Raw genomic sequence first — 11540 nt, forward strand, 5'->3', positions numbered from 1 at the left:
GCTGCCACAGGAATGAAATGTGCTGACTTGGTCAGCCTACCAACAATAACCTACACTGCATCGAACTTCCTTTGAGTCCATGGGAGTCCAACAACGAAGTCCATAGTGATACGCTCCCACTTCCACTAAGGAATGTCAATCTTCTATAATAAACCACCAGGCCTCTGATGCTCGTACTTAACCTGCTGACAACTCAAACACTGAGCCACATATGCAACGATATCCTTCTTCATTCTTCTCCACCAATAATGTTGTCGAGTACCGGGAACTATAGGCCTCCTCTAAAATGAACTCTCAACACCCATCCACATTTGGCACACAAACTCGACCCTGCAGCCTCAAAACCCCATCATCTCCTAAAGTAACCTGCTTGGCACCTCCGTGCTGCACCGTCTCTCTAAGGACACACAAATAAAGATCATCATACTACCGATCTCGGATACGTTCCAATAATGAAGAACGAGCGACTATGCAAACTAACACACGGCTGGGCTTAGAAACATCCAACCTCACAAACTAATTGGCCAAAGCCTGAACAACTAAAGCAAGTGGTCCATCACCGACCAGAATATAAGCAAGACTGCCCAAACTGGCTGACTTCTTACTCAAAGCATCGGCCACCACATTGGCATTTCCCGGATGATATAAAATGGTGATATCATAGTCTTTCAACAGCTCCAACCACCTTCTCTGCCTCAAATTTAGCTCTTTCTGCTTGAACAAATACTGTAGACTTTTGTGATCCATGAACACCTTACATGCCACGCCATACAGATAATGTCTTCAAATCTTCAACGCGTGAACAATGGCTGCTAACTCCAAATCATGGACTGGATAGTTCTTCTCGTGAATCTTTAACTGCCGCGAAGCATAGGCAATGACCTTGCCATCCTGCATTAACACCGCACCAAGTCCAATACGAGATGCATCACAATACAATGTGTAAGGCCCTGAACCTGTGGGCAAAACCAACACCGGCATCGTAGTCAAAGCTGTCTTGAGCTTCTTAAAGCTCGCCTCACACTCATCCGACCACCTGAACTGGGCACCCTTCTGGGTCAACCTGGTCATCGAGGCTGCAATAGACGAAAACCCCTCCACAAACCGACAATAGTAGCCTGCCAAACCCAAGAAACTCCGGATCTCTGTAGCTGATACGAGTCTAGGCCAGTTCTCGACTGCCTCTATCTTCTTTGGATCAACCTGAATACCCTCTGCTGATAGAACATGACCCATGAATAAAACTGAACTCAACCAGAACTCACACTTTGAAAACTTAGCATACAACTGACTATCTCGCAAAGTCTGAAGAACCACTTTAAGATGTTGCTCATGTTCCTCCCGGCTGCGGGAATAGATCAAAATATCATCAATAAAGACTATCACGAACGAATCCAAGTAAGGCCTGAACACTCGGTTCATCAAATCCATAAAAGTTGTTTGGGGATTTGTTAACCCGAATGACATCTCCAAGAACTCATAATGCCCGTACCGAGTGAGGAAGGATGTCTTAGGGACATCGGATGCCCTAATCCACAACTGATGGTAGCCAAATCTCAAGTCAATCTTCGAAAATACCTTGGCACCATGAAGCTGATCAAACAAATCATCAATCCTCGACAATGGATACTTATTCTTGATTGTAACTTTGTTCAACTGCCGGTAATCAATACACATTCTCATCAATCCTTCCTTTTTCTTAACAAACAACATAGGCGCACCCCAAGGCCAGACACTAGGTCTAATGAAGCCTTTCTCAAGCAAGTCTTGCAACTGCTCCTTCAATTCTTTCAACTCAGGCATGGCCATATGATACGACGAAATAGAAATGGGCTGAGTGCCCGGAGCCAAATTAATGCAAAAGTCAATATCCCTATTGGGTGGCATACCCGATAGGTCTAAAGGAAATACCTCAAGAAATTAACGAACAACACGCACAAAATCAATAGAAGGAACCTTAGCACTAGAATTACGAACATAGTCCAAATATGCCAAACACCCCTTCTCGACCATACGCCAAGCATTCATATATGAGATAACGCTACAGGTAGAATGATTAGAAGTCCCTCTCCACTATAAACGAGGTAAACCCGGCAAGGCTAAGGTCATAGTTTTGGCATGACAGTCCAAGATTGCATGGTAAGGTGATAATCAGTCCATCCCCAATATGACATCAAAATCAACCATGTCTAGAAGTAACAAATCTACACGAGTCTCAAGACCCCCAATCACAACTATACACGAATGATTGACTCGATCTACCACAATAGAATTACCCATCGGAGTAGACACATATACAGGAGCACTCAAAGAATCACCAGGCATTACCAGATATGGTGCAAAATAAGATGACACATAATAGCATGTAGATCCTGGATCAAATAAAATTGAAGCATCTCTGCTACAAACCAGAATAGTACCTATGATAACTGCTTCGGAAGCCTCAGCCTCAGGCCTGGCTGGTATAGCATAGCATCAGGGCTGGGCCCCACCACCCTGAACTACATGTCTAGGATAGCCTGTTGCTGGCTAGCCTCCACCTCTAGCGGCCTGACCTCCACCTCTAATACCTCTACCTCCACCTCTAACACCTCTACCTCCACCTCTAGCTGGCTGCGAAACACCTAGCGCCTGAACCATAGCACGGGAACCCTGCTGCTGCGACTGAGTACCCACCAACCTTGGACAAGCCCTCCGGATATGACCATACTCACCGCACTCAAAGCATCCACCTAAGAGATACGGCTGAGGAAACTGAGAGTGACCCTGGCGACCTGCATGACCACCCCAAAAACTCTAGAGCGGTGGTGCACTGATAGGAGCTGGTGGTGCACTATAGGACTACTTATCAGAATACTGCATATGAGAACCTAGACCACCTGAGGCACCGTGAGAAACCTGAAGTGCTAACTGAAAAAGCCTAGGAGGATGGCCTCTACCATACGAATCCCTGCCTCAAGACGAGGCACCACTGAATCTGCCTGAATGACGAGGCCTCTTGTCAGACCCCTGACCACCCCCATGTAATAGAATCATCTCAACTCTCCTAGCCATATTGGCCGCCTTCTGAAAAGAAATCTCACTTCCCGTCTCCTTAGCCATCTGAAGTCGAATAGGCTGAATAAGTCCCTCAATGAACCTCCTTACCCTCTCTCTCTCGGTGGGAAGTATGATAAGAGCATGACGGGCCGAATCTGGTTTTGTACTGAGTGACAGTTATAGAACCCTGCTAGAGACACTCAAACTGCCGCCGATAGATCTCTCTCTGAGTGATAGGGAGAAACTTCTCCAGAAATAGCTGAGTAAACTGCTCCCAAGTCAAAGCTGGTGATCCGGCTAGTCTTGCCAAACAATAATCTCTCCACCAAGTCTTGGCGGATCCAGACAAGTGGAAAGTAGCAAAGTCGACCCCACTGGTATCCACTATCCCCATGTTCTTGAGAACCTCATGATAGCTGTCTAGATAATCCTGGGGATCCTTAGAAGTTGCACTGCTGAAAGTAGTAGTGAAGAGCTTGGTAAACCTGTCCAACCTCCATAAAGCATCGGCAGACATAGCTGCTCCATCACCGGTCTAAGCTAACACACCCGACTGAACTGCTCCAACTGGCTGAGCAGCTGGAGTCTGAAACTGGGCAGACATCTGCTCCAGAGTGCGAGTAGCAAGAGTCTGGGCTCCTCCTCCAGCCTGAGAGATGGCTGGTTCTACAGGAAGCAAGCCTGCCCGGGTGAAACTCTCCATAAGGCCCACTAGATGGACCAGAGCATTCTGGAGTACTGGGGTAGCAATAAACCCCTCTGGGACCTGAGTTGGGCCTACCAAAACTGCTTGGGCCGGAACCTCATCATCAAAGTCAACTTGAGGCCCCGCCGCTGGTGCTGCTACTCTGGGCTGAGCTCTTCCCTTACCTCGGCCTCGCCCCCTGCCCGTTGTGGGAGTTGATGTTGGGGGCTCGGGCTACTGGTCGGTGGATGAGGAAGCGCGTGTTCTCGCCATCTGCGAAAGAATAGAGTAAAAATTCAATTATCATTGAGAAACCAAACCGCACGATAGGAAAGAATAAATATGAAGTTTTTCCTAACTCTATAGCCTCTGGGGGGTAAATACAGACGTCTCCGTACTGATCCCTCAGACTCTATTAAGCTTGTCTATGAATTGTGAGACACATGTAACCTAGAGCTCTGATACCAACTTGTCACGGCCCGGATTTTCCACCCTCGGGAGTCGTGATGGAGCCTACTAATGAAAGCTAGGCAAGCCAACTGTTTGAACAAATTAACTTTTTCCCATTTTAACCCTTTAACAATTATGAAACAAAAGCTTATAGACAGCGGAATTTAAACAAGCGGAAGACATAATAAAACCATTTAAATAATTCCAACATGATTTCTTAAACAAAACTACCCAAGACTGGTGTCACGCTTCACATACGGTCTAGAATTACTACAAACAAGGTCTGAAAAATAGATAATACATTATTTCTAAAATATGTAAAAGAAACAGAATAAAGGGGTAGAGGAAGACACCGGGCCCTGTGGACAGCTGCAGGACTACCTCGGAATCTCCGACTAGACTGAAGGCAGCCACCCAAGCTAAGGTTCGAATGTTGCTGCTCCGGGATCTGCACACAGTGTAGAGTATAGTATCAGCACAACTGGCCCCATGTGCTGGTAAGTGTCTAGCCTAACCCCGGCGAAGTAGTGACGAGGCTAGGACAAGACTACCAAATAAACATGTGCAGTTATATCATATACAACGGAAAATAAAATAGAAGTATACAATTAAGGATAGGAGGGGGACATGCTACGAGGGAGTATCATTTACCAACAGTAACTTAGAAGAAAAGCATAAAGAACAATCTAAAATTTGTGGTAGAAAGAATAAGGAAACTGTAACCAATCAATAATAACTTTTATCATTTATTGTTGCGGCTCGCAACCCGATCCAAATCATAAAAATATTGTTGTGGCTTGCAACCCGATCCATATCATTTATCACTGTTGTAGCGTGCAAACCCGATCCAATTATAATATTGTTGTGGCGTGCAACCCGATCAAAATATAATATTGTTGCGGCGTGCAACCCGATCCAAATATAATATTGTTGCGGCGTGCAACCCGATCCTAATATACAATTCAACACCAATCATAAGAAAAGAGTCCCGGCAAGGGAACAATAAGGAAACAACACTATCCCGACAAGGGAATCGATAATATAAGTAAATACGTCTCGACAATGGAGTCAGCTATAACCAAACTTGTTCCAACATTTAACTTCATAAGAGAAACCTCATCTAGCACTAATACTCAACCATAAACAACTTCCACGAGAATAATCATAATTCTTGCCCAACACAGAAAATCAATAACTTAGGCATTCGTAGTACTTATTAAGAACACAACAATTTCAATTTAAGACTCACGGACATGCTTGACACCAACGTATAGATAATCATCACCATGTCTATACGTCGTACTCAACAAATAACACATAGCAAATTGGACACAACTCCTAATCCATCAAGCTAAGGTTAAACCAAACACTTACCTCGATGCCACGAACACAATTCAAGTCTCAACTATCGCTTTACCTCTTGATTCCACCACCAATTTGCTCGTATCTAATCACAAGTTACTTAATTACATCAATAATTGCTAATTGAATCAACTCTAATGCATGGAAATAAGTTTCCTAAAATTTTCTCCAAAAAGTCAAAAATCGCCCCCGAGCCCACATGGTCAAAACCCGAGGTTGGAACCAAAACCTGATTACCCATTCCCCCACGAACCCAAATATATAATTTATTTTAAAATCGGATCTCAAATCGAGGTCCAAATCCTCAAAATTTGAAAAACCTAGGTTCTACCCAAAACACCCAATTTCTCTCATGAAAATCTTTGATTTTGAGTTGAAATCATGTGAAAGATGTTAAATATTGAAGAAACGAGTTAGAAATGACTTACAATCGATTAGGAAGAGAAGTTGTCTTTGAAAAATCGCCCAAGAGTGTTTTGGTTTTGAACAAGTGTGAAAAATGGTTGAAATGCATCTAAGTTATGAATTTACAGGTTGCAGGTATCGCAATTGCAACCAGGGCTCGCAATTGCGAACCCAGAAGTCTGCTACTCTCGCATTTGCGAAGGGAATTTCGCATTTGCAAAGTCGCTTATGCGATAAATTTGTCGCATTCGCGACGATTGGGGAGTTCAGGGCATCTTCGCATTTGCGAAGGGACTTTCACATTTGCGGAATCGCTTTTGCAATAAATTCGTCGCATTTGCGACCCAAGGTAGCCCAGGCCATTTCTCGCCTTTGCGACACATTGCTCGCATTTGCAAAGCCAATGCGAAGCCTGCAGGCCTGCAACATACCAGCAAATTTCACTCCGTGGCCTATCCAAAACTCACGTGAGCCCTCGGGGCTCCAAACCAAACATGCACACCAACCTAAAAACATCATACGGACTTGCTCGTGCATTCAAATCACCAAAATAACATCAACACCTATAAATTTAGCATCAAAATCATGAAATTACTTAAGAACATCAAATTTTCCAATTTTCTGAAATAAAGTCCAATTCACGTCATTTCAAGTCTGTTTCTTACCAAATTTCACAGAGTCAACCTAAATCACATATAAGACCTGTATCGGGCTCCGGAACCAGAATATGGGCCCGATACCATCAAATTTCAAACACATTTCATTTCCAAAAACTCATAAATATTTCAGAAAATAGTTTTGTTTAAAAAATTCATTTCTCTGGCTTGGGACCTCGGAATTCGATTCCGGGCATACGCCCAAGTCCATATTTTCCTACGGAGCCTCCGGGACCGTCAAATCACAAGTCCGGGTCCGTTTACCCAAAATATTGACCGAAGTCAACTTAAATTCATTTTAAAGGCAAAGTTCATCATTTTTCATAGATTTTCACATAATGGCTTTACGGCTATACGCCCGGACTGTGCACGCAAATCGAGGTGAGATAGAAAGAGGTTTTTAAGGCCTCGGAACACAGAATTTATATCTAAAACAAGTGATGACCCAAAATCATAGCTTCATTTTCAGGAATATTTTTTAAGTTTTTCTTTTATAATTTTATATAACTCAATACATCGTCTAATAATATTTACATAATTTTCTTTTCAAAATTTTGTACCCATTGTTATATATACACGCGCAAAATGTGTATCCTAAAATTAGTACTTTTAAGTAAATTTGTGTGATTTATTTGTTTGATTTCAATATTAGGATACACGGTGGTGTAGTTAATCATTTGGAAATGCAACACCCTAAAAATTGCGGAGATCTATCTCATTTGAGAGGATAATTCTATTCTTTGCTCAAAAGAGTGGATAAATCTGCTTTTGATAATATCTTTGTAATTCTATTGATGAACTTACTAATTACAATAAAATTAATTCTATTTATTCATTCATTTAATAACTTATACTATAAAGAAGAGTAAAAGGATTAATAGAGATCTTTCATTTGGGAGGGATAATTATATTTTTACTCAAAAGAGGAGAACAAATCTGTAATAAATATTTTTGTAATTTTTATTAATAAACTTACAACAGTACTAACACATGAGCAAGTATGTATATATATCTATATTATATTAAAAACATGAACTCCTTAAGTTAAAAGTTGAATCTTTATTATATTAAAAGCATGAACCCCTTAAGTTAAAAGTTGAATTATTAAAATGCCCTTCTTATTTGCCTAAATATTCTACTTCTAAAAATATTTAAAAATAAAAATAAAAACGTTTTGATTAAAGTGGCTTTTCTAAAAGTTGTGTTTATTCTTATTAACAACTAAGCTTTCTTTCAAAAATAGTTTTAACCATTGGATTTCAAAAAAATTTGTTCAACCATTGTCTCTGGAAAAAATCTAAGTACCTCACTTAGGGTGCATTCAACTATCCGCACCTATTCAGATTATTCCACTTCTAATTGAAAAAAATTATATTATAAAAGCCACAAAACTTATATAGTGAAGTGATACGTAAGCTTATGAGTTTTTCTTTTGTTCTAGATTATAAAACAAATGAAATTGTTCCTTTGTCTCATGTCAAATTTTATTAAAGAATAATGTGTGAATTCCCATTCTTATGAAGTAAAGGCTCGTGATGTCGAGACAAAGGAGTGCACATACCTTATTTATTGGGCCGAAGTTCCAGACTCATTTTAGTGATGGTTTTGCAAAATGTCATGTCGATCATGCGTCGTTAGTATATTTGCCAAGTTGACTATGAAGAAGCAAACTCCCCCAGGTTTATGGGGTTGTGGTACTAATGTTTCAAACATATGTTCTCCTTTCATATTTTTATTCTTTGATCTTTTAATTCTTTTCTTCATACTATGAAAAAAACCCAAATAAAACAAGTACCACTTGGCCTCTGCATTACTGGAGATGGAATTAGATGGCAATGCCTATTGATATTTTAGAGACTAAACTTGGCTTACTTTAGCACCAGTTAACCACCCAAGGTAGTGTTAGAGCAGTATGCACAGCTCTATTGTTAACTAGAGAGTCTTGAGTTCAAGCTATAGTTAGCATGTCTTATTTGTTTATCAGACGTTCTTCTTAATTTAACCATCTCTAATATTCTCAATAATTTATCAATATTTGATTTAATATTTATCCAATGTAATTTTTTTCCAATTATAACTATTTACTCAAAGTCACCTCATTAATCCTAGCTAAAAGTCATTATTAAATTAAAGTCTAAAGAAACGAACGGTTACATTATATTAAAATCTAAAATTCTCCATTTGCCAATACATTCATACAACAATGCCTCTTATATTTTTTTAATATTCTCATTTGGGTTTATTGCCTCTCACCATATCTTTAAATACTCATCAATCAAATATTAAGAAATATTTTTTACAATAATATCTTTCATAAAAAATAATTAACTATGCCATATCAAACACACAAGTGATGGATGTCGCACCTCCTTTTTGCGCGCCCGCCCCGGAGGGTAAATGCGCGAGGGGAGTTTTTCCAATTTAAGTGACAATATTCGAAATGGGATTATTTATTTTAATTCAGAGTCGCCACTTGGGAAAGGTTTGGTTTTTGGTGTCCCAAGTCACCGGTTTATCTTGAATCCCAAATCAAGGAAATTTTCGACTTTTCCAAATGAAGTCTGCGAACCAGAAATTCTAAGTAAGGAATTCTGTTGACCCGAGGGAAGGTGTTAGGCACCCTCGAATCCCGTGGTTCTAGCATGGTCGCTTAAATTGTTATAATAGCTAAATATCTGATTTAAATACATGTTATGACTTACGTGCTTTTATTAAGTTTAAGCCGCTTTTATTATTGTCATTGATTTTTATAGAATTGCAACGTCGTGAAAATGCATCTCGAACCATGTCACAATCAATGCACCCGTGGTCGTCGACACATTTTGACTCCGTTGAGATTTGGATTTGGGTCACATCAATGTGCACCCGTGTTTAAGAATGTAATTTAATTAAGCCGCGCCTAAAGAGTCTAATGTGTTATTGTCTTTGGAGAAGGCAGAGAAATTCACTAGACCGCCCATTCCGAAATTCTAAATATCTATTATGGTTAATTATTGAGGGCCTCGCAATTTATATTTTTTAATCTGACGAGGCTCGTCTCATTATTTTAGAAAGGATGTTCTAAAGCGACTACATTTCTAATGTGTTTGTTTCTAAAAAAGTAGAAGAAAAAGATACATGCTAATTCAATTATATACTTTGGCCAAATCCGGATTCTTATTAATTATCTGGTTAATTATTTACTAAGTGAAGAAATATTATACCTCATGGAACATGCTTTTGATGGGATAGAAGAATTATATGCGAGATTGATGAAACGCTACACTTAAACCCCAAATACTCCTCGAGTTAACGTCAAACTTATTTAAACAGGATTAATAAAGTTACTCATTAGATGGTGCTACTAACAATATTCGGAACTCATCCTAAAAGAACTGCCTACCGAAATCGAAACTCCCAGATTTAAAACTGTGTTGTCTGCGACAATATTTTGGAAAACCAATTCGCCCTAACATGCTCAATACAACTAAAGGAAAGTTCGAATTAATGATTACATTAAATGGTTACACATTACATGAATTATATAGTCACCTCCCGTATACCTCTAAACGAATCACATATCGAGGTTTTAGATCAATGTAAGCTTCGATTAAGTACAAACTTAATAATGCATTCTCTATTGAACTAACAGACTAAAGTTTACATAACTTAACAACATTTATAAAGGGCTGTAAGTAAAACAAACAGATGATTATAATTCCTTCAGACCTTTCAATTTATGCTTTTCATTGTTACAATCAGTTACACCAATATGGGGGCTTGAAATGTGTACCTGGAAATGCTTACAACGAAGAAGCAGGGAAGTCAGTAGAGCAATAGTAGCATACACCAAACAGCAGCAGTAACAACAGATAGTAACAGAACAAATCCCAGTGCAAGATGCAACTATAGCCAATGGAAAGATAGCCAAATGATAGCAGCACACAGTGGGGTAGAATCAAACTTCAGATAGACCAAATTCAAGACATAAACCAATGCAACCCACAACCAGTAAACTTAGTTAAGACTTGGGAGGATCAGAACTGATTGAACAGGTTGGAAACAAGTGAAATCAAACAACAATAGGAAACAGTTTCTGATTTTTGTTTCAGTGTCTTCTATCTCTCAATGTGTATATGTATATGCCTCTCTATTTTCTCCTCAAAGATGTTTCCCTCGCCTTTTAAAATCCAGTCCCCTCCCCTTTTAATGGAAGTTCTGCTTCCTTTTTATATCCTAAACTCAAACTATTCACAGCCTGTTAAGCAATCAGAAACCCCTCCCATGTGGTCTGTGCTCTTTCCAGTTTCCACTCAACTATTTAAATATAAACCCTCCCATGATATTCCCTGACAAACCCTTTTAATCACCTTATTAAACTAAAAGCAGACATGGGCAGCAGGAATATAACCTGACAGCACATGTTGTCAAGTTATTTTAAACTCTAAAAGGGCCTTTATGCACATGTTGTGCACAAGTGCACATGCCACCAATTCAGATTGCAACTACAAACCAAATCCTTAGATTTCTGATTCAAATTAATAACTATAAGTAGCTATACTCGATCCTTAATTTTGATTCAAACAATGTTCATCAAGAACAGATCAAATTGTTATCATTCAAACAGCTGAAACTATTCGACGATACGTATTGAATCGACTATACTAATTATGACATGTACAATCGAAGACCATGATCAGACACCTAACAGTATTAAACACATGATTCGAATTGTACTGACTAAACAAAAATTGCACTGGGGAATCAATTAATCAATCGAATTTGAACTCAATTAATTGTACAACTCAACACATATACATGATCAGTAAAGGGAAGGAAAATTTGATCGAATACAGAGGTCCGGGCAAGGTGGGCAACAAAAGTTGATACAATTCAAAAGCACAAACTAAACCAGACGTTTGGCCATACGGACAGACCTTTAACACATACATGAACTGGACAAA

Source organism: Nicotiana tabacum, chromosome 22 (genome assembly GCF_000715075.1).
Source record: "Nicotiana tabacum cultivar K326 chromosome 22, ASM71507v2, whole genome shotgun sequence".
Lineage (NCBI taxonomy): Eukaryota > Viridiplantae > Streptophyta > Magnoliopsida > Solanales > Solanaceae > Nicotiana > Nicotiana tabacum.